The sequence below is a fragment of the Petaurus breviceps genome, unplaced genomic scaffold (genome assembly GCF_028583685.1).
Source record: "Petaurus breviceps papuanus isolate PSGF00001 unplaced genomic scaffold, PetGlider_PUasm1.0 91133, whole genome shotgun sequence".
NCBI classification, from domain to species: domain Eukaryota; kingdom Metazoa; phylum Chordata; class Mammalia; order Diprotodontia; family Petauridae; genus Petaurus; species Petaurus breviceps.
In genome coordinates this window covers 55,384,621-55,403,940 of record NW_027187419.1, presented here as the reverse complement: position 1 = coordinate 55,403,940, position 19,320 = coordinate 55,384,621, and the positions used below count along the sequence as shown (strand labels likewise).

Genomic DNA, 19,320 nt, shown 5'->3' with positions numbered 1-19,320 from the left:
GTGTTTATTTATAGAAGTTAGAGTTAAAAGAGACTTAAATTTGTATTTTTAACTTCTGATATTAGGTGCCTAGGGACTTAAAATGAAGTATATATATTAACCTTATATCTTGGGACCCAGGAATTTCACCTGGTCCCACATCACAAATATTACTGAGTCAGTAGCATGGTAGTATGAGAAAATCCAAGAATTTAGTGCTGAACACCAAGTAGAAATTTTTTTTAATGAATCTGATGGAGTATCAACACAATTGAAAAGCTAATGATGAATGGAAGTTGAAAGAGAAGCTACTTCAATAATCTTCCCTATATATTTATAAAGGTGCTAAGAAAAGTACTGTAGGAGGCCCTTAAGGGTTATGAATCCACCCATCATAGAATGTGTGCTTGTGTGTGGACCTTAACATGACTCAAGGATTTAAGAAAGTGAATGACACTGAGTAGAACTACTGTAATTCCACAGAGCAAGAAGAAGAGAATGGTGCTTACCTTTTGGTCAAAATTCCTGCCTCCCACCACAGTCATCTATTCATGCATAAATGTTTCCCATTCAAGATACCATAGTCTACTCCTCAAACTTGTTTAAAGTATAAAACTGGTTCAAAGTTCAAGTAATGTTCAAAAAACATTGTTCAAAGAATGAAACAAGATGATGATGGTGCCTTCCCAAATGAAGGGTACCAACTAAAACAGTATGGAGGTAAAGATGGAAATTATGGAGCAAATAGACATGAAATGTATTCATTCAATATTTCCAAAAGATCAGGGACCATTGAGGCAGGTTGTGTCACAGAACTGAGAAAATGTTTGAGTTGAGAGGGTTTTCATTTGCCTGAAGTGATTCAATTCTGCATTTCTACCTTTATTCACTTTTGTCAAACAAAAGATTCCATTGTCCTACCTTTCATCTCAGAGCTCTGAGTTAATTTACAGAGGACTTCAATCTTTCCTTTTCCTTTGGTTTCCAGCAGAAAACTATGTGGTATCTTCTTAATTGACAGTCTAATGTTTATTAGACTACCTTTTTAGGACAGGTACCTTTTATTCAAAATGTCATTGATAGATTTAATTATGTTGAGTGTTCTCAAAAAACCAATCCCATTGGCGCAATAAAATATATTGAGTTTGATGTGTTTGGCTGCAAAAACTTTCATTTGGCCAAGGCTACATAGGCTGAAGTCTCCAAGTGTAAATTATAATGTTATTTGAGATGAAGTATAGAGTCATTTGTGGTGCTCAGGCACGACACATGATGTAATCTTACACTCTATCTGCAGGTGTGATATTGGATTCTGCTGGGACAGGCACCTGGTATCAATGTTCAGTTTGGCATTGTTTCAACAAAGCCTACCATGGTTGAAACAGACTAAAATAAAATATAATAAAATAGCACCCAGGGACAATTGATTTTTTTTTTTGAAGAATGATGAGCAATGATCACTGATAGGTGATATAGCACTTCATGTTTTTCACTGTCACTAAACAGTTTAGAAATATTTTATCTTTCACAACTGACCTGTCAGTGCTAGGGAAATAATGAATGCAAGATCATTTTTGTCATAATGATGTGTTGTTCTTCATATATGAAGATAATATTAGTGATAATGGGTTGCTTTTATGAGTAGTGATGATGGAACTGGGCTTTACTCCACATATATCCTTGGCAAGTGATTTGACCTCTACAAACTTCAGTTTTTTTATTTGTTAAATAAGGGGGTTGGACTATCTCCCTTCTTAGTTCCCTTTCAGTTCTAAATCCTATGATCTACTGACATTCAGGTCTCAAGTTGCCAAGGACATTCATTTGCAAGGTGGCTCTTTGTTTGGTATTAGAGGTGTGAGAAATAATTCATTTGGATGCCTAATGTATTCCAATCAGTTTAGCATAGAACATAAATCATATAGGGATAGATAGGTTTTTAGAGTGGGCTTCAAACTTTAATGTAATGTTCAATACTTGTTTACCAAGTTATCCCAGAGGATAACTTGTGCAATCACAAGAATGCTGACAAAGATATCACAGTACTGTTTTATTCAAATTCCATGTCCAAATCCAGCATGAGTGGGATGCCTTGATGATTTAGAAAGTCCTCCAATTTATTTTTGTATATTCAGATAATTTTCTTTTGTCCAACATGAGCAGTTGACCATCTTATAACCATCTCATGACCATAGATTGTTGGCAATGCTCTTCCTAGTGCCATGGGAAGGAATAATGGTAAAGAGCCTTGCCAAGCTCTCCTACAAGAAGAACATTATCAAACTAGGGCAATTAGCCTAAAACATCATGTTGCCCAAATCAAGCAAGAATCATAGGAGATTAGTAAAAAAAAATGAGATCATGGCAGGGGACAAAAAAGAACAAAAGAGTGAATGTATAGGTTATCAAGGGGACAAAAAACAAATACCTAGTGATCTTTTGGAATTCCTTCATTATTAAATTGATAAAGGTAAGGCAGGCATAGGAGTCAAACCACATAGTTTTACCTTAATGAAAGTCTTCCTATTGGAGAGGGGTCTCAATTGACACCCAGAAAAATGTCCTATTAGAAAAGACAGGAAACATTAGGTGGTGGAAGCTATTGAGACTGACCTGAAGATTATCTATGAAGATGATCAAGAAGATGAAGATATATGAGTTGAGGAAAAAACTATTTAATGAAAATGATTTTATAAAAGGTTAGGACTGAGAGAGATAAGGGGACATAATATGGATGATTTTTTTTAAAAAGCCAGACTTTATTCAATACAGATGTGTCATTTTTTTCTGACACTTTAAATTTTTTATAAAAGTGTAAAGTAATTGACATTACTAAAGGTTATTAATATCATTGTAGTCCTTGCTGGAAGGACTTAAACATCTACACATTTTATGCAGAACTTCAGAGATGTATGTATTCTTCAGGACAAGAGAATTCAACTTACAATGCTATATTTTGGTTAAGGACTATTTAAAGTCAAGATCATCTTAGAACTAATTTTTAAGCTAATTTTCACAATTACCATTGGTTTCATTGAATGATGAATTAAATCACATCCAAGGACTAGATATGGGTTTCAGAGTCTAGGACAAGGGCAAGGTCTTGTTTTTATATGATATTTATATATCTCAGCAGAGTGTCTTAACAGTTCCTGATTAAATGCTTAACCAGGAGAAAAAAGGTTGTTTTGTTTTATTTTTTATCCAGTGGTGTTTAGTCTTCATAATTCTGCTATTTTTTTTAAAGCAATTGGGGTTAAGTAACTTGCCAAGTTTACACGGCCAGTGCTTTTTTTGTGTGGGTGTTAAGTATCTGAGGCCAGAACCAATCCCGGGTCCTCCCAACTTCAGGGCTGGCACTCTTACTCACTGTACCACCTAGCTGCCCCAATAATTCTGCTATTGTTTATGCCAATCAAGATGTGCCACCACCACAGCTGGTCAGCAACTAGTCCACAAAAAGTGACGCTGGATTCTGGTGAGATTTTGACTTTGGAATGACTCGTTAAAATAAAACAGATTTTCTGACTATTGATGGATTTGATTTGGAAGTAAAAGTATTGGGTGAAGAGGATGTTCATCTGTACCAAAAATACTTATGTGGTAATTTTATTGTTATTTGGATCCCAATTCCTGGTCTTTTCCACCTATGGCATGGGAAGCACTTTGCTGATGAGCTGACCCTGGAACAAAACTATATGTGTATCCAATCAAAAACAACAAGGCTTCTCACTCACATCTTTGAATGTTTGTCTTGAGGGAGGAAATAGAGACTCTTCTCAATAAATAAGCATATAGGACAAATAGTGAACCCATTGGATAAATAACATCATCATTTTAATGCATTATTATTGTTGTTGTTCATTTTTCATTTTAGAAGAGGACCAAAGACATTGGGAGGTGGTGTCTTAACTCCCACATGAATTGGATTTAAGTGAAGCAGAGTTACACAAAGTTGTTGGCCTCACTCTCTCTTCCAGAGTCATCAAATTCCAGTGACAAGGTAAAAGTCAAGATGACTGATAATGTCATGGGATACAGTGGATGACCTTGGTATCTTTGATTCCTGACCAAGTTCTAAACATTCCACAGCACCTGTTTTAATCACCTTAGTGGTCCTTGGAACACACTGTTTTCATCTGCCCATTCCAATGAGAGAAGTCTTCACATGCTGGGGTATACATCCCCCTAACTCACTGACCAGTTTGAGGCCTGCAGGTTACCCTCAACCTGGTTTAGTCCATCTGCCAAAATTGTTTTTTCCAGTGTGTGGCCACTAAACATGCTACAACTTCTCGGAGTCACAAGTGAGAGGTGGACACCAAACATGGATAAGCAGGACTGAAAAGGGCTAAACAAGCCTTTACACCAGAGTTGTTAGTCCACCCAGAACACTCATACACCCCTAATGCATTATAATGTGAACAACAATCAGTACTATTCGCTTGCTTTAGTTAGTTTGAAAATGTTTTGACTCTCTCAAAGGAGAAATTTTTTTTTATTTTTCAGATCCTTCTATGCTCAACACAATACAGTTATCTGAAATTAGAAGAAAAAGCAAATGTTTAATTATGATCTTCAGTTTTGTGAGTTTACTGTGACAAAGAACAACTGCCTGATGTGTTCAATGAGAATCTACCATTTTCCACTGGAAGTTGTTACGCTGTCTATCTCAACTGTGGTACTCTACTTTTTAGACATGACTTGATTATGTCTTTGCATTTGATCAGTTTAATTACTATGCTGCTAATGGTATTAGTATTGTATTTATATTTAAAGAGAACATGTTGTTTTCAGCTAAAAAGTTATCAGAGGCCATGCTTTTAGTTTCTGATGAAATCTGTGGTCATCAAGTACTTGATTGGTCTTCCTAAGAGAATGAGGTCAAGTAATTAGCAGATTCTAATTGGCTCATCTATGATCAATCTGTCAAGTACAGCAATAGCAGAGATTGGAACTTAATACTTTTGAACCAATTTATTGCTTCACCCATGAATCTCTGTGAGAAAATGTGTGACAATGGGAAATTTACGTGAAAAGCTTGATTTTAGGTGAAAGTACATGGCTGGATTAGATATGTAATATTAATGTTCCATTAAATTATTAATCATTGCATTCCAAGGTTAGTAATCATATTCAAAGAAAGGAGTTACATTATTTTATACTAAGTAGAATAAAGTATATAAAAATTTTTGAACAGAATTATGGAACATTAGTTGAAAGAGACTTCAGAAATCATGTAGTCCAATATCCTTTTTTAAGGAAACAAGTAATTTTCTCTAGGACATACAATTAGACATGTATAAGAAAGAACCTGGAATTAGTCTCTTTGCACTTTCAGTCCAATACTTTTACTCCTACACTTGCGGCCTCTACAGTAGAGCCTTTAACTATGTTAGTAAATAGTTCTATATGAAGCAGCAGTTAGTTGGTTCCATAAGCAGCATTTGCTTATATAAGCTAAACAAACAGTTCAGTTGTGTGAATTTCAGAATGTATAAGGACTGGTCACTTAAATTAACAGGTCTTTTTTATCTTTGCAAATAATAACACATAACAAAGAGAAAAAAGCATTTAATAAGACCCACTTTCTGATGTATGTTGAAATGCATTGTTCTATGGGAAAACATGCTTACATAGTCTCTTTGGGGTGATAGGTTAGAACCTCACAGGAAATGATTCTGTTTAGATTTCATTGATTGGAAAAAATAGAAAGTAAACAATGTAACATGGTAGAATATCCCAAATAAATATTTCAAGAGATCCATTTTATCAAAGTGTAAATTATAAATTGAGATATACATGAGTATTACTAATGAGATGTAACATGATTTAAAAATTACATTTAGAGTAAAACATTTTAATGTATCACAAATAAATCATTATCATAACATAAACTTATAAGATTCAATTGTTTTATCTGAAAGGTGGAAATATGTCAAAGGAATGCTTAATTTCTTAAAACTTTTTGTTTGAAAAGGGTACCGGTTTTAGATTGCCTTGCCCTTATTTTCACTGACTGTAAAAATTTAAAGAAATATCTTGAACTTTTATGAAATAAGAACCACACTATATTTGAATTATTACAAATTCCAAATTAGAGTTGTCTGTTAGTTTTCAGTATAGTTTTGATCAATGTTTCATTGACCTCTCCTTGAATGAAGCTGGATTTAGGTATTTAATTAAGATATGGAAAATGTACTATTAAAAAAATTTCTGGACATTCTTTGTACATAAATGGTCTGTTATTCATTATGAAGACCAAAATATTATTGTATCTAATATGAAAGAATATTATGATTTATGAAGGTAAGCTGCAACAGTTTCTTTTGTTTGGTTGGTTTTGAGGGGGTGATTTTGAGGCAATCAGGGTTACATGACTTGCCCAGGACCACACAGCTAGTAAGTGTTAAGTTCTGAGTCACACTTAAACTGAGGTCCTCCTGACTCTAGGGCCAGTGCTCTATTCCCTGTGCCACCTACCTGCCCCAACTGTTCTTTTTATATATAAGAATTAGGTGTCTTTTTTTGCATTTGAATAGCTTTTTAATGGAAGGGAAACATTACTATCTTCTACATTATATAGTATCAATGAAGGACTTTTATTACAAAAAAAAAATTGGATATCTTTTATTTTTACATAAACTTTCTTTCTATATCTGTTCCTCTCCATGAGCAAGCCATTCCTGTAACAAAGAATAAAAAGAAGAGGGAATAGTTCAGCAGAGCTAGCTAACCCATCAAACAAGTTTGACAATATGTGCAAGCTTCCACACTCCTAGTCTCCCACCTCCGCAAAGAAGGGGAGGAAAGACATTTTCTTATCTCTTCTCTATGGTCACAATTGGTCATTATAATTGTATATCATTGATTTTTAGTTTTTTTTTTTATTTTCACCATAACATGATCTAGTACTTGTATATGTTGTTTTATTTGCTTTTGTTTCTTCCAACTTCTCTTTGCATCAATTCATGTAAAAGTCTTTCCATGATTTTCCGTATTCATCATACCCTCCATTGCACTCATGTACCATGATTTGCTTAGCTATTCCCCGATCAATGAGCATCAACTTTGCTTCCACTTCCTTTCTACCACAAAAGTAACCATTGCTTGGGAGACTATTACTGTGACTATGTGTAGTAGAAAAAGGTCTAAAAAAGGCTTTTGGAGCACATGGTTTAGTTAATTTCCTTTGAGCCATGAAATCACAGCAACCTAGGAAAAAAAAACTCTGAGACAAAGTAGCAAAGAATAAAGATTCTGTCACCACCATCACCACTTCCTTAACTTCAAAAGGTCCTAAGTTCTGAAGTGTCTTTTTCTCAAAATGACAAGAATGAGGGAAAGACACAGGAATAATGGTTTGGAAGTCCAAGCTTCCAACCCAAAAGTTTCAGTTTGTGACAACCAAAGGAGAAAAATAGAAATCCCTGCATCTATTCCTTGGCTTTATGTTCCTTTTGAGTCATCACACCAAAGTCAACTTTCTCCCATTTCTTTTCTGCCACAGAAGTGCTGATATGCAAAATATTTCTTTTAAAGAATGGTGGATAACTATAAGTGATGGTTACAGGTCATTTATTTGATGCCATGTTACTGACCACTCATTATTTCTTAATCTGGGATCTGTGAACTTTAATTTTAAAAAGTATTTTAATAATAGTATTTTAATACAATTGATGTCCTTTGCAATTCTGTGTATCTTCTTTTATGCATTTAAAAACATTGTTCTAAGAAGCATCCATAGGTTTTACCAGTTTGTTACCCTTATTCTAGGTAGAGAGAGCCTCCTTGATTTACATGATTCTGATTCTCTTGATTCTACTTTTGGACTATGATTTGTCTATCTTCTTTGCTGGCTTTTCTCCTTCATGAAGGACTCCCCACTGACTCTATCTCTACCCATTCTCTTCCTAATCTACATGTTCTCCCTTGGCAACTTTATTTACAGTCATGATATAAATTTTCATTTTTATATGGCCAGTTCCCCAATCTTCATCTTCAGTCATGACTTTTCTTTTCCCATTCTAAAATCCTATTTCCAGATGACCATAGGACATTTCACCTGAAAGTCATGCCTACATCACAAATGAAACATATCAAAACATGCCTTAGCAACTTACTCTTTCAATGTATTTCTAATCCCACCATGCTAGTTCAGGCCCTTGGAGCAATATCATGGACTCTTGCAATAGTATCCTATCTGATCTCTCAAACCTCAGTCTCTACCCGACCAAAGTATCATAGATAAATATAGTTATGTATAGATAATTACACACATACACACGTATTTACATAAATTAAACTATATATGTATAAAAGTATATACATATGTATAAATTTACCCACACATATATCCCAGATTAATTTTCCAAATTAATAAGTATCATTACATCATTTCTCTGCTCAAAAAGCATTCAATAGGTCCCCATTAGCAACCAAATAAAGCATAAACTCTTTAACTTGGCATTCAATGCTCTCTACAATATGGCTTCAATTTTTCTTCTAAATTTTTTAACTGCCTATGCAATAAGTAGCTGGTGAACTATGAAATGAATTAGGTCATTCCTCTAGCTCTTACCTCAGAAGGTTATTGTGAGAATCAAATGAGATAATGTTTGTAAAATGTTTTGTAAATCTTAAACAACTATGTAAATATCAGTTGCTGTTATTAGTGTTGCTTACCAGTTGCTTAAAGAGATACACATGGTAGTATACTAAAGGCAAAGTAAGATCACTAAAGCAAGGAGAGTGGATTCCAGGCACTGTGACTGGATTGGAAAAGTGACTTTCCGGGAATGTGAGGGAAAACATTTCTCTAGGACTTTTGCTGGCATCTGCCCTTGAGAGAAGCCACATACCTTCAAGAGTGATTGGCCACAAAACTGCCTGAAAAAAAGTCTGGAATTCAGGCAAAAGGGCAAGTTCCCCTGCCTTGTCACTAATTTCTCATGGCAGAGATAGAGAATAATGAGAACCAAAGAGAAGGAAAATGTGATAAATCTAATGGAGATTATGCCAACTTGGCTTCCTTTACCAAGAAGGAGAGGGAAATTGAACACACTTTTCCCACCTACCTTCTCTTTTCTTGGCCTTTCCTATCAAGTGGCATCATGAGAGTTGACTTTGGTGTAAATATTTGAAAAAGACATAAAGATGGAAAATAGATTCAGGGATTCCTCTTAATCTCTCTTGGGTTGTCATGAACTGAAGGTTTTGGATGGGGGACTTAGACTTCCAAAGCACTATTTCCATGTCTCTCCCTTAGCCTTGTAATTTCAAGAAAAGGAGCCTTCAGAGCCCAAGACCTTTTGAAGTTAGGGAAGTGGTGATGATGATGACAAACTTTTTATTACTTGCTACTTTGCCTGGGAGTTCTTTTTCCTAGGTTTCTGTGATTTCATGGCTCACTGGAAATTAACCAAACCATGCACTCCAAATGCTTTTTTCAGTGCTCTTTCTACTACACATAGGCCTATCTACACTTCTCAGCTTTCTTGTTTTCTTCATCCAAATATAAATTGGATAGTTCAGTCTTTTAAGTCATGTGAACTTCAAGTAAACTAATTTTTTCCATAAGCGCCACACTTTTGAAGATCAAAGCTGGCATATCATCCACTGTGATTTACATGTCAGTGGCAAAGAGAATAAAATTCAAGGTCTTTTCTTTAAGTGGAGTAGTTAGACCTACATAAGAAACTCTCTTCACTTTACCCCCTCATGGTAGTTTTCAATCAGACTCACTAGCAGTTATGTCATAGACTGAGGCTTCAGCTGTAATCAGCTCATTTTCCATGTGATGATCTGTTGTTTTAAGCTTGATCACATAACACCTTAGAATAACTAAAAAGAAACCAGGAAGTGTTACTTCCAACCTAAGCTGCTTAAACTCCCACCCTTTTGTTTAATGACTCCTACTTAACCTAAGAAGACTTTCCACTTCATTGGGAAGAAATCCTAAAATCATTTGAATAAATCTCTACTGGGATTTTCTTTGCATCTTGAAAGCAAAAAATAAAAAAAAGATTTTCAGGATGAATTGTTTAGGAACCCTAGTATCTCACGCTTTCATTGTAGCTGGAACCCAGAGATGCCTTACAATGAAAAGAAACTCTAAAAGTGAGAAATACAAACAAGTAATCCTAACTTCCTGATTGCAAGCTTTATCACTGTTCTTCTGGAATAGTGACTGGTCTTTTCATCGATAAATTTTCTAAAAGTGACAATTATTATGTAAAATAGTTTCTTACATACAGTTAGAAGTCTGAGATAAAGAAGTGTTATGTACTGCATATAGTTGTACCCTCTCATCATTCTTCCATATAGCCCAGCTAAGTGAAAGTAGGTTGATGGCAAAAATCACTGGAACCTTGGCATCTATAGAGATTGGCCCAACCAATCTTGTGACTTTAAATCACTCAGATTCATACTCAAGAAAAATCCATACTGTATAAAATACATTTTTGTTAAGTGCTTTCCAATGATAAAGTAAAACTTTCTTTTAAAAATTTTATATATGTACATACTATAGCCCTGTTCACCTCTATGGTCAATATTACCGTCAGATTGACTATATTTCCTGTCCTTCCCCCTTTAGACAAAATTTAGTGCTACTAAGACTATGCTGCCTCCACCAACCCCATAGAGAGATTGGGGAGAGGCTTGCTTTTTTTTCCATTCTGGCACTTAATTTTACTTTATCATCTCAATTTATGGCAAATTTTAAAATAGTTTGTTACATACAGTTAGAAACCTGAGCTGATACTTACTAGATGTATGACCCTGGGCAAGTAATTTAACTGCTAATTGCCTCAGTTCCTCATCTAAAAAATGAGGACAAACTGGAGAAGGAAATGGCAAACCATCCCAGTATCTTTGACAAGAAAACCCCATGGAAAAAATCCATGGGTTCCCATAGAGTTGGACATGACTAAACAATAACAATGTACTGAACCTTAATATATACAAAATACTTTAAATACATTATCTCATTTGATTTTAATGCAAACCTGTGAGGTAGAAACTACCTTTCCCCCTTTATTTTATGGATTAGGAAATTGAAGCTCAGGCTGATTAAATGCTGGCTCAATAGTTATATAATCAGTATGAATGAACATACTCGATCTCCTTTACCTCACTACACCTCAGAGTTAAATGGAGGGGTTGCAACTGCTTCTGTGAAAGAAGTACCTGGCTGAGGAAACAGCTTTATAAGCATAGCTGAGAAAAGATGGAATATAACACTGATGTGTAAGGGTGATGGTAAAGAAACACAAAGACTGAAAGTTTGGACCATTCAAGTCAGACAAATGGTCATTTCCTCTAACCCTCCCTTAGACTTAGTTTTCCCATTCATATCAATCCTTTGAATTGTAGTAGTCCAAAAAAGCTTGAGTATTGATGCAGTTGAGAGTTTGGTTTCATCTTTGCTTGACTCCTGAAGCAGATTCCATTCCCTCATTATCTGTGCTATCTGACACCTCAGTGAACATAGCACCATATTAGACAATGTAGAAAGGTAGAAATCCTGAAGAATTAGGACCTCAAGGAGACTTGTAAAGCCCTCTTAGAGAAGAGAATACTAGCTAACACTTACCAGATACAAGAGGGGCAAGAGACTATAGGAAATTTTTTTATTCCTTTCAATCCATAAACCAGGATTTGGCATAGACAACCCCAGGTCCAAATGGATCAATGTTTGGTGGTCTTAGCCACAGTCGTCTATAATAAATTGGTACGGGTGTATGTAGCAAATGATTGATTTATATTTATCTACTAAAGTATGCATTAAGTGCTGCTTCTGCTTATAACCAATGAGATATCAGTCCCTCTATAATTCTCCCAATGCACTGGGCCAGATATGATGTCAATTCACTCCCATGTTTAAGAATTAGAGTTCCTCTTAGGTAAGAGAACTACCCATAGACTTATTCTCTCCACACTTTAAGGTCATATCCAACACTCTACATATTCTGATATTGCAGTTTCCAAAAAGGCAGACTAAGAGGCTTCTAAAAACTTTAGGGATTTGGCTCTAACCCAAAGAGAGTAAATAACCCTAAAACCCCACACTACTGAAGTGATAGCAAATATAACCAAGCAACAAGTATCCACATTGTTCAAGACCAATGGCCCAAGAGAATAAGATTCCAAAAGTCTCATTATGATGAGACATTAGTCTATAATATTTTCTGTCCATTTCCTTAAAAGTCAGAGCAGTTCTTATATAACTTTTGAGTTTTTTTCTAATTCTTGCATAATAATTTCTGTTGTGTTTGTTCAAGATCACCCAACTGCTTTAGTAGGTCTAAAACACACTATGGTATTTCACAAATGTTCCTTTTTGGGGGGGAAGGAAGGGAATATATATTTTTAAGGAGGACTAAACTGCTTGCCCTATTTTCATATGAGTCCAAACATCTTGTCTGAGATCCTTATAAACTAAATGTACATAGGTTAAGGTTTGCATACTGACCTAAAAACTTGAATAACCAATTTTACATGCTTAATATACTTAGTGAGAAACTCATAACTCTGGTGACTTTTCTAAATTTGTTTTCCTTTTAAGTTAACCTGTTTACCCTAGTGAGAAGTGACTTAAGAACTCCATTTAGCTTCCCTAATGAATTAGTTGTTGATGTTTGTCCTTCGTTCTCAAAGAAGACCATGACATCAGGAAGGTTATGTGATAACATGCAAGCAAACTGGTTTTAAGTGAGGAAGGACTGTGCAAAGTCACCTGTCTCACTTTTTCCTCCAGTTATCTGGGTCCAATGGTGAGAATTACCATTAATCATTTGGAGACATTTCAGGTGCCCTACAGTGAAGGGACCCTTGTTTGGACCCTCAGAAAAATAGCTTTATATGTAAAAGGGTCCATGGAAGTATTTTGATATGTCTTGTATGGAAAGGGACACCTGGAGATATATTATCCATATCTCTCATTTCATTTCCCCTATAGCAGAGGTTTTTAACTATTGTTGTGTCATGGACATTTTTGGCATCTGGAGAAACCTATGAACCACTTCTCAGAATAATCTTTTTTAATGCATAAACTAAAACATATAGTATTACAAAGAAAACTATGTTAATGAGATTCAGTACCAAAGTATTTTTAAAAGCAAGATTATAAACCCCAGATTAAGAACCTCTATATATAATAAAGGAATCATGAAAGATTTTCCACCTAGGACAACTTGCTTTCTTACCTGAACAGTGAAGGATTGACTTCATATCAACCCCAGGTCCTTGATCCCTGTAAGGATAGTCTCATATGTTCTGAAAGATCAGAGGGACTAGGCTTTCCCACTGAGATAGGAAGCTTAATTTTAGAAGTTTAGAAGAATGTTAATTTCCAGATTTGTTTATGAATGGTACCTCATAGACTTTTCCTGAGACTCTTTACTATAAAGCATTGGGGAAGGCATTCAAAAAGGACAATGTTGAAACTTTCCAGTTCACTAGAGAGCTTATAAAGAATTCAGGATTATGGACTTTGTAAAAAGCACTATAGTTGATTTTCTGAAGATGACAAATGTTCAACTGGGGGAAGATGATGAAGATAATAGTCTATCTCATCCCCATTAATCACAGAAAACCTAGAGAAATCAACTAAATTAATCAAAAGTATTAACTAGGTGGGGGAAATGTCTTTATTAATTTGAGAAAATTAAAGTTCATTGAAAGAAAATATATAACATTGAGGAAATATCTTGTGATTGGCTAAAATAACCTTAAATATCTCTAGGTCTAAGTATAACACAGCAAGCCAGTTTGGAAGGCAAGTCCACAATATTTGTTAAAGACTTACTATGTACCGGATGCTGTGTTAAGTCCTGAGAATATAAATATAGGTAAAAGGAAAGATAGTCTCTGGTTTCTGCCATCAAAGTGCTTTCCTTTTAATGAGGGAGTATGCCAGGTACTGACCAATCAGAGGAAGAAGCTGAAGAGGCAGAGTGATTTTCCATGGTCAGAAGTCTCCTAGGTCAAGGTTAAGTATACACATAGGGACATGGTTGAGAAAGAATTCCACAGTAGTGACACCAGAGAGGAATGAAAGAGTGTACCAAAATTTAAGAATACTTGGAAGGACTGAAACATGTCAATTGGTGCATACTGCATCAGTTAACATAGCTTGGTACTTCCAAGTATTTTAAAAATCTTATATTCTTAAATACATATACATACATGTGCATATACACATATACAAATATATACACATACACATATACATATGAGTGTATCCATAATGTAAAGAAAATGGGTGCAATTAAAAATTTGCTTCAATAAAAAATTATAATTTTTTGCATCAGTTGATATATCTGTTCTTGCTCATGTTAAATTGAAGTTTCTGAGAGGAACTGACCAATCAGAGGAAGGAGTCACAAGGGTGAAGTGATCTTCCAGTATAAAAAGACTATTGAATAATGGTGGAAGAAAAAAGTCCAGAGATTCAGTAGTGGAACACAGATAGGAATGATGAATCATGCATTCCAGAAGCACTAATTCCAGGGATGATCTAATTTGCTGGTGAAAGACTTCTGAGAGGGACCTTGGGAAAGGGTGGGGATGGCATCTCTCTCCTTCATCCTTATTGACCAATGTAATGAATTTGTCAACTTGGAAAGGTTGGAAAATTTGGAGTTCCCATGTGAATTTATAGAGTGTCAAATTGCTGATGGAAGCATCTCTACTGAGAGCTGAAAGGCATACTGAGGACAAACTAGACATATCGATAAAAGCAGCTTTAAGACTCTACAAGGCCACTTACCCTTTCATCTCAGCAGAGATTCACTTCAGAAGAATTTCATGAGGACTTCACAAAGGAAGAAAAGTGCTTTTAGTAACCAGGAGCAGCTGCGAGTACTCTGGCCAAATGTATTTTCTATATTTAGGCCCATTCTCCTCATGAGCATTGTACAAGGGGCAAAGGGTTCCTTAGTTTTGAGGGGGTAGGATGTTTTTGTAACACCTTTTTTTTTTTAAGCAATTGGGGTTAAGTAACTTGCTCAAGGTTACACGGCCAATTATTTCTAGGTGTGGTGCTAAATATCTGAGCCTGGATTCGATCCCCAAGTCATCCCGGCACTGGGGCCAGTACTCTTTCTCTCTGAGCCACCTGGCCACCCCAACAACTTTTCTTACTATGATTTTTCTTCTAAATACCCTTCCTAAAAGTTAATTAAGTCTACCTAATCATCAATAGGAAACAAACCAGGGTGGGGCTTATAACTGACGGTACTAGAAATTCAACCCTTTAGGGTTAGTTGAAGAATAGTAAAGGGGACAAATAGTCAGCCATTCTCTAAAGATCTGGCTCTCCACAATATGCAGGATTTGGGAGGAGTCCAGAGACAGTATTACATAAGCATGAAAGACAACTTGTTTAAGGAGAACCCTTTAGGCTGCAGTTATTTTTGTTATTTCCCTGACAAGTCAAAAGTTTTGAAAAAAAAGTACAGCAGAAATATATTATTAGCCATGTATTCTAAGTCTGTTGTATAATATCAAAGATGTGACCTTCTATTTTTTAAAAATGCCTCTAAAATATTGCCTCTTCCCTGTGTTTTCTGTGAGGATGCCCTCACTGAGTACATAGACCATACTCATAATGGCTTTATACACACAATAATCAGAGATAGGAGTCAATAGTTATGCTAACTGACAACCATGATTTTTAAAGGGACCCTTAAAAACTTGTTATTTTTTACATAAGGCCTTTAAAATAGTAAGACTTTGTGACTACACTTCATCACTAATCATACTACTATATAAAAAGTTAATTTTTGCTGAATCCCATTACAAACAATTCATGTTAGTAAAAAAACAACCTAAATGTCATTTTTTTTCTGTCTGATCCAAAACTGATTTTCTGTTTCCATTCCCTGGTTAATTTACTGGCATTCAAGTTAATGAAAAAAACAAAGGGAAGAAACCAGGGATTTTCATTAGGATATCAAGGCAAAAAATATCTGAGACTAGGGATCACACTTCAAATTTCATTATCCACAAAGACAATGAACCTATCTGAAGCAAGGATGGAAGTTTGAGAGTGTGAGAGTGGGAAATGGAGTTTCTTAATCCCTAATTGTATTTTCTACTTGAATATGATGCTGACAAGTTGATTGTAACCAGGTTCCTCTCCTGCCAAATGGCCCATGCTTTTCCCCTAAAAGCTTTAAAACAAATGTAATTTAAATTGTTTTTAAAGCATATTCTCCATACTGAAATTTTCAGAAGTTAAAAGTAAAATAGAAATTAGTGATATTCATGAACAAGATAAAAGATTTCATTCTGAATTGTTCACAATTCTCCCTTTCAATTTAATCCTTGGGAAATTAGTTGCTCTTTTGGTTCACCTTGGATAAATTTACATTTTCTTTAAAGAAATATCCAATAGTTTGCTTGCTGAATAAGCCCCCCAAACCACCTCTAAAAGTCAGTGAAAATAAGTCTATAGTTTCTGTCAATGGATATAATTTATTTGGAGAAAAATAGGTCATAAAAGGGACTTTTAAGATTCCCACACATTAAAAGAAAAGCATGGGGGCGGCCAGGTGGCACAGTGAGTAAGAGTGCCGGCCCCAGCGTCGGGAGACCTGGGATCAGTTCTGGCCTCAGATACTCGGCACCCACACAAAAATGGCTGGCCATGTAACCTTGAGCAAGTTATTTAACCCCAATTGCTAAAAAAAAAAGCATGCTATAGTTACATAATATTCTGTCATATATACAAAAGTAAATGCATACCTATAGTAGACAGGAACACTCCATCTACAGGGACCTCGAATAGGTAGCTCTCAGTTTCAATATATTCTTTGGATTTTCATCCATTCAATAACATAGCTCCCAAGCCTCCAATAATATATTTACTTTTCTTCCAGAGACAGTATAAATTCAAAGAAAAAGCAACTATCAAAATAGCATAATAAGAAAAGTTGCAATAGAACATTCCTCTCAGATGTCTTGGGCATGCTTTCCCACAAATCTACGCTCCATCAGTGAGGAGAGTGAGAGACACACATAGGCAACAAGTGAGGCCAAGGTACATGAAGGGAACAACAACTCATAGCAAGGTTATTTTATACCACTGATTTCTTCTGGTTATGACCACATAATGCTCTTAAGAGGCCAGAACTTCGCAGGGCATTGTGTCCTTGCTCGGCTCCTTGCTTCACTGTTTTAATAGTAACAGCTTATTCTGTAGTCTTGGATATATGTTGCAGGTATCAAGGCAGCTGCTGGACATGGTGGTCACAACACAATATTTCTCTACTAGTCATCATAATACTACCATTACTTTTCTAGTCCCGAATAGTTTGGTGGTGCTCTCCTTGCTCCCTACTGGACATTGCCCTCAGCTTGTGGAATGCTTCTCTTCAGTCACCTGCTACATAACCAGGTCTCAAAAACTCCTCCCCTGATAAGCATAGGCTAATTGTTACATAGTCAAGGCCACTATACCACCTAAGAAAAATCAAATAGAATGCATTCAGACTAAGATTAATTCTTTTTTTTAGATCTATGGTTGGATGGAGATTGTAGCCTTTTGTTTAAGAGAACCATTATATTTGGGGTTTTACATTCCCTAAATGCTTTCTGGCATAGCACACAAATGAATTTCAGCCAGGACAAAAAGGAAACTAAATTCTCCATCAACCTGCCCTGCATTCCTACCTTTATTATGCATTTTTGTCAGCAGCAAAACCCAGCTGCTTTGGTAATGTATTTTGGTCAGCCAAAAATCTTCCCTACATATAGTATCTCTCTACATATAAAAAAAAAGGATCATTAAACATAACTACACTTGGAATATGTGGTATTCAAAACATTATAAATCATTGCAATATCCCCAGTGCAGGTAGAATTCAGAATGCCTTAGGGCTCTCAGTTTTTTATTTCTGGAAGTTCTGGGAAGCACCCTGGACTTAATCAAATCCATTGAAGGAATTGATGTGCTTCCTAATAGAAGGGTACACTCAGAGCTCTGGAATATTCTCCATAACCATAGAATGTAATTCTTAATAGGACACTGCAATCTGAGAGCTACCAAAAAAATTGAAGAACTATGGAAAAACAATGCCACACATTCCATAGAAATGATTAGTCAGTCAATAAATAAGATAATTCAGGTAGTAGATGGCAGAAAAAAAGTATTTAAATCTATGTTCTCTAATTCTAGTAATTTGTATGCTTTACCTAAGGGAGAATAGAGAAGTTCAAAGAGATAAAGTGACTTTCTGAAGGTGACACAGGTATCAGTCAATTCACAAGCATTTATTCAGTGTTTTCTATGAGCCAGACACTATTCTAAGAGCTGGGCATGTGGAGAAAAGCAAAAGTAGGCCTTGCTCTCAAGGAGCTCAGAATCAGATAAGGGAAACAACACATAAACAACTACATGCAAACAATCTATATGGAGGATAAATTAGAGATAATCAACAGAAGGAAGTCATTCCCTCTATTGAATTAAGGGGGATCAGGAAAGAATTTCTGTAGAAGGGAAGGTTTTAGCTGAGACTTAAAGGAAGCCAGGGACGCCAGGGGCAAGAGAAAGAATTTCAGGTATGTGAGCAGCCAGTGAAAGTCAGGAGATGTAGTATCTTTTTTGAGGCACCTCAAAGAGGCCAATGTCACTAGACAGACGGAAGAGCAAGTAAGGATTGGGAGTAAGGTGTCAGAAAATTGAAAAGGTTGGAGAAGAGGCAGTTTTGAAGGGTTTTGAAGATCAGAAAATTTAATGTTGATCCTGGAGGTGATGGAGAATCATTTAGGGGTTTTTGAATAAGGAGATGGCATGTGCTTTAGGAAGATTAATTTTACAGATAACTGGAGAGTGCACAGGAATGGGGAGAGAATAAAGGCAGGGAGATTAATCAGAAGATTATTACAATGATCTGTGTACAAAGTGATTAGAGCCCATACCAAAATGAAGGCAGAGTCTAAAGAGAGAAGTATACGCATAAGAGATGTTGGGAAGGTAAAATCTACAGGCTCTGGCAATAGATTGGCTATGGAGAGTAAGGAGACAAGTATAAATAACATCTAGGTTGTGAGTGACCAAGAGGATGATACTGTCCTCAACAGTAATAGGGAAGTTAAGAAAAGTTATGAAAAGTGGAATGTTAGGGGAAAGATAGAGTTCCATTTTGAACAAATTGAATTGAAGATATCTATAGAACACATGGTTCAAGATGTCCAACAGAGAGTTGGAGATGGAAAAATGAAGGTCAAGGGAGTTTAGAGTTGGATAAGTAGATCTGATGATCATCAGTATAGAGAGGATAATTGAATCCATAGGAATTTATGAGATCATCATGTGAAATAATATAGATTGAG

At 35.7% G+C, this 19,320-nt stretch overlaps 2 long non-coding RNA genes and 1 pseudogene across 6 annotated transcripts in view; 2 read left to right on the top strand and 1 right to left on the bottom strand.

Annotated features, from left to right (window-relative positions):
• LOC138154890 (uncharacterized) overlaps window positions 1–6,217 on the top strand; it is a 58,267-nt gene extending 52,050 nt beyond the window's left edge. For both annotated transcript variants that reach the window (XR_011166702.1, XR_011166701.1), the window contains 2 exons: window positions 3,857–3,982; window positions 4,489–6,217. This is a non-coding gene — a long non-coding RNA (uncharacterized lncRNA). The remainder of the gene's footprint in view (window positions 1–3,856; window positions 3,983–4,488) is intronic.
• LOC138154893 (uncharacterized) overlaps window positions 1–19,320 on the bottom strand; it is a 311,748-nt gene that overhangs the window by 136,040 nt on the left and 156,388 nt on the right. The window contains exon 6 of one of the 4 annotated variants that reach the window (XR_011166704.1): window positions 6,352–6,665. The exons of the other annotated variants lie outside the window; for them this stretch is intronic. This is a non-coding gene — a long non-coding RNA (uncharacterized lncRNA). Of the gene's footprint in view, window positions 1–6,351; window positions 6,666–19,320 lie in introns of those variants that run through there. 4 annotated transcript variants of the gene reach the window in all.
• On the top strand, window positions 639–3,802 carry LOC138154784 (chondroitin sulfate N-acetylgalactosaminyltransferase 2-like; annotated as a pseudogene).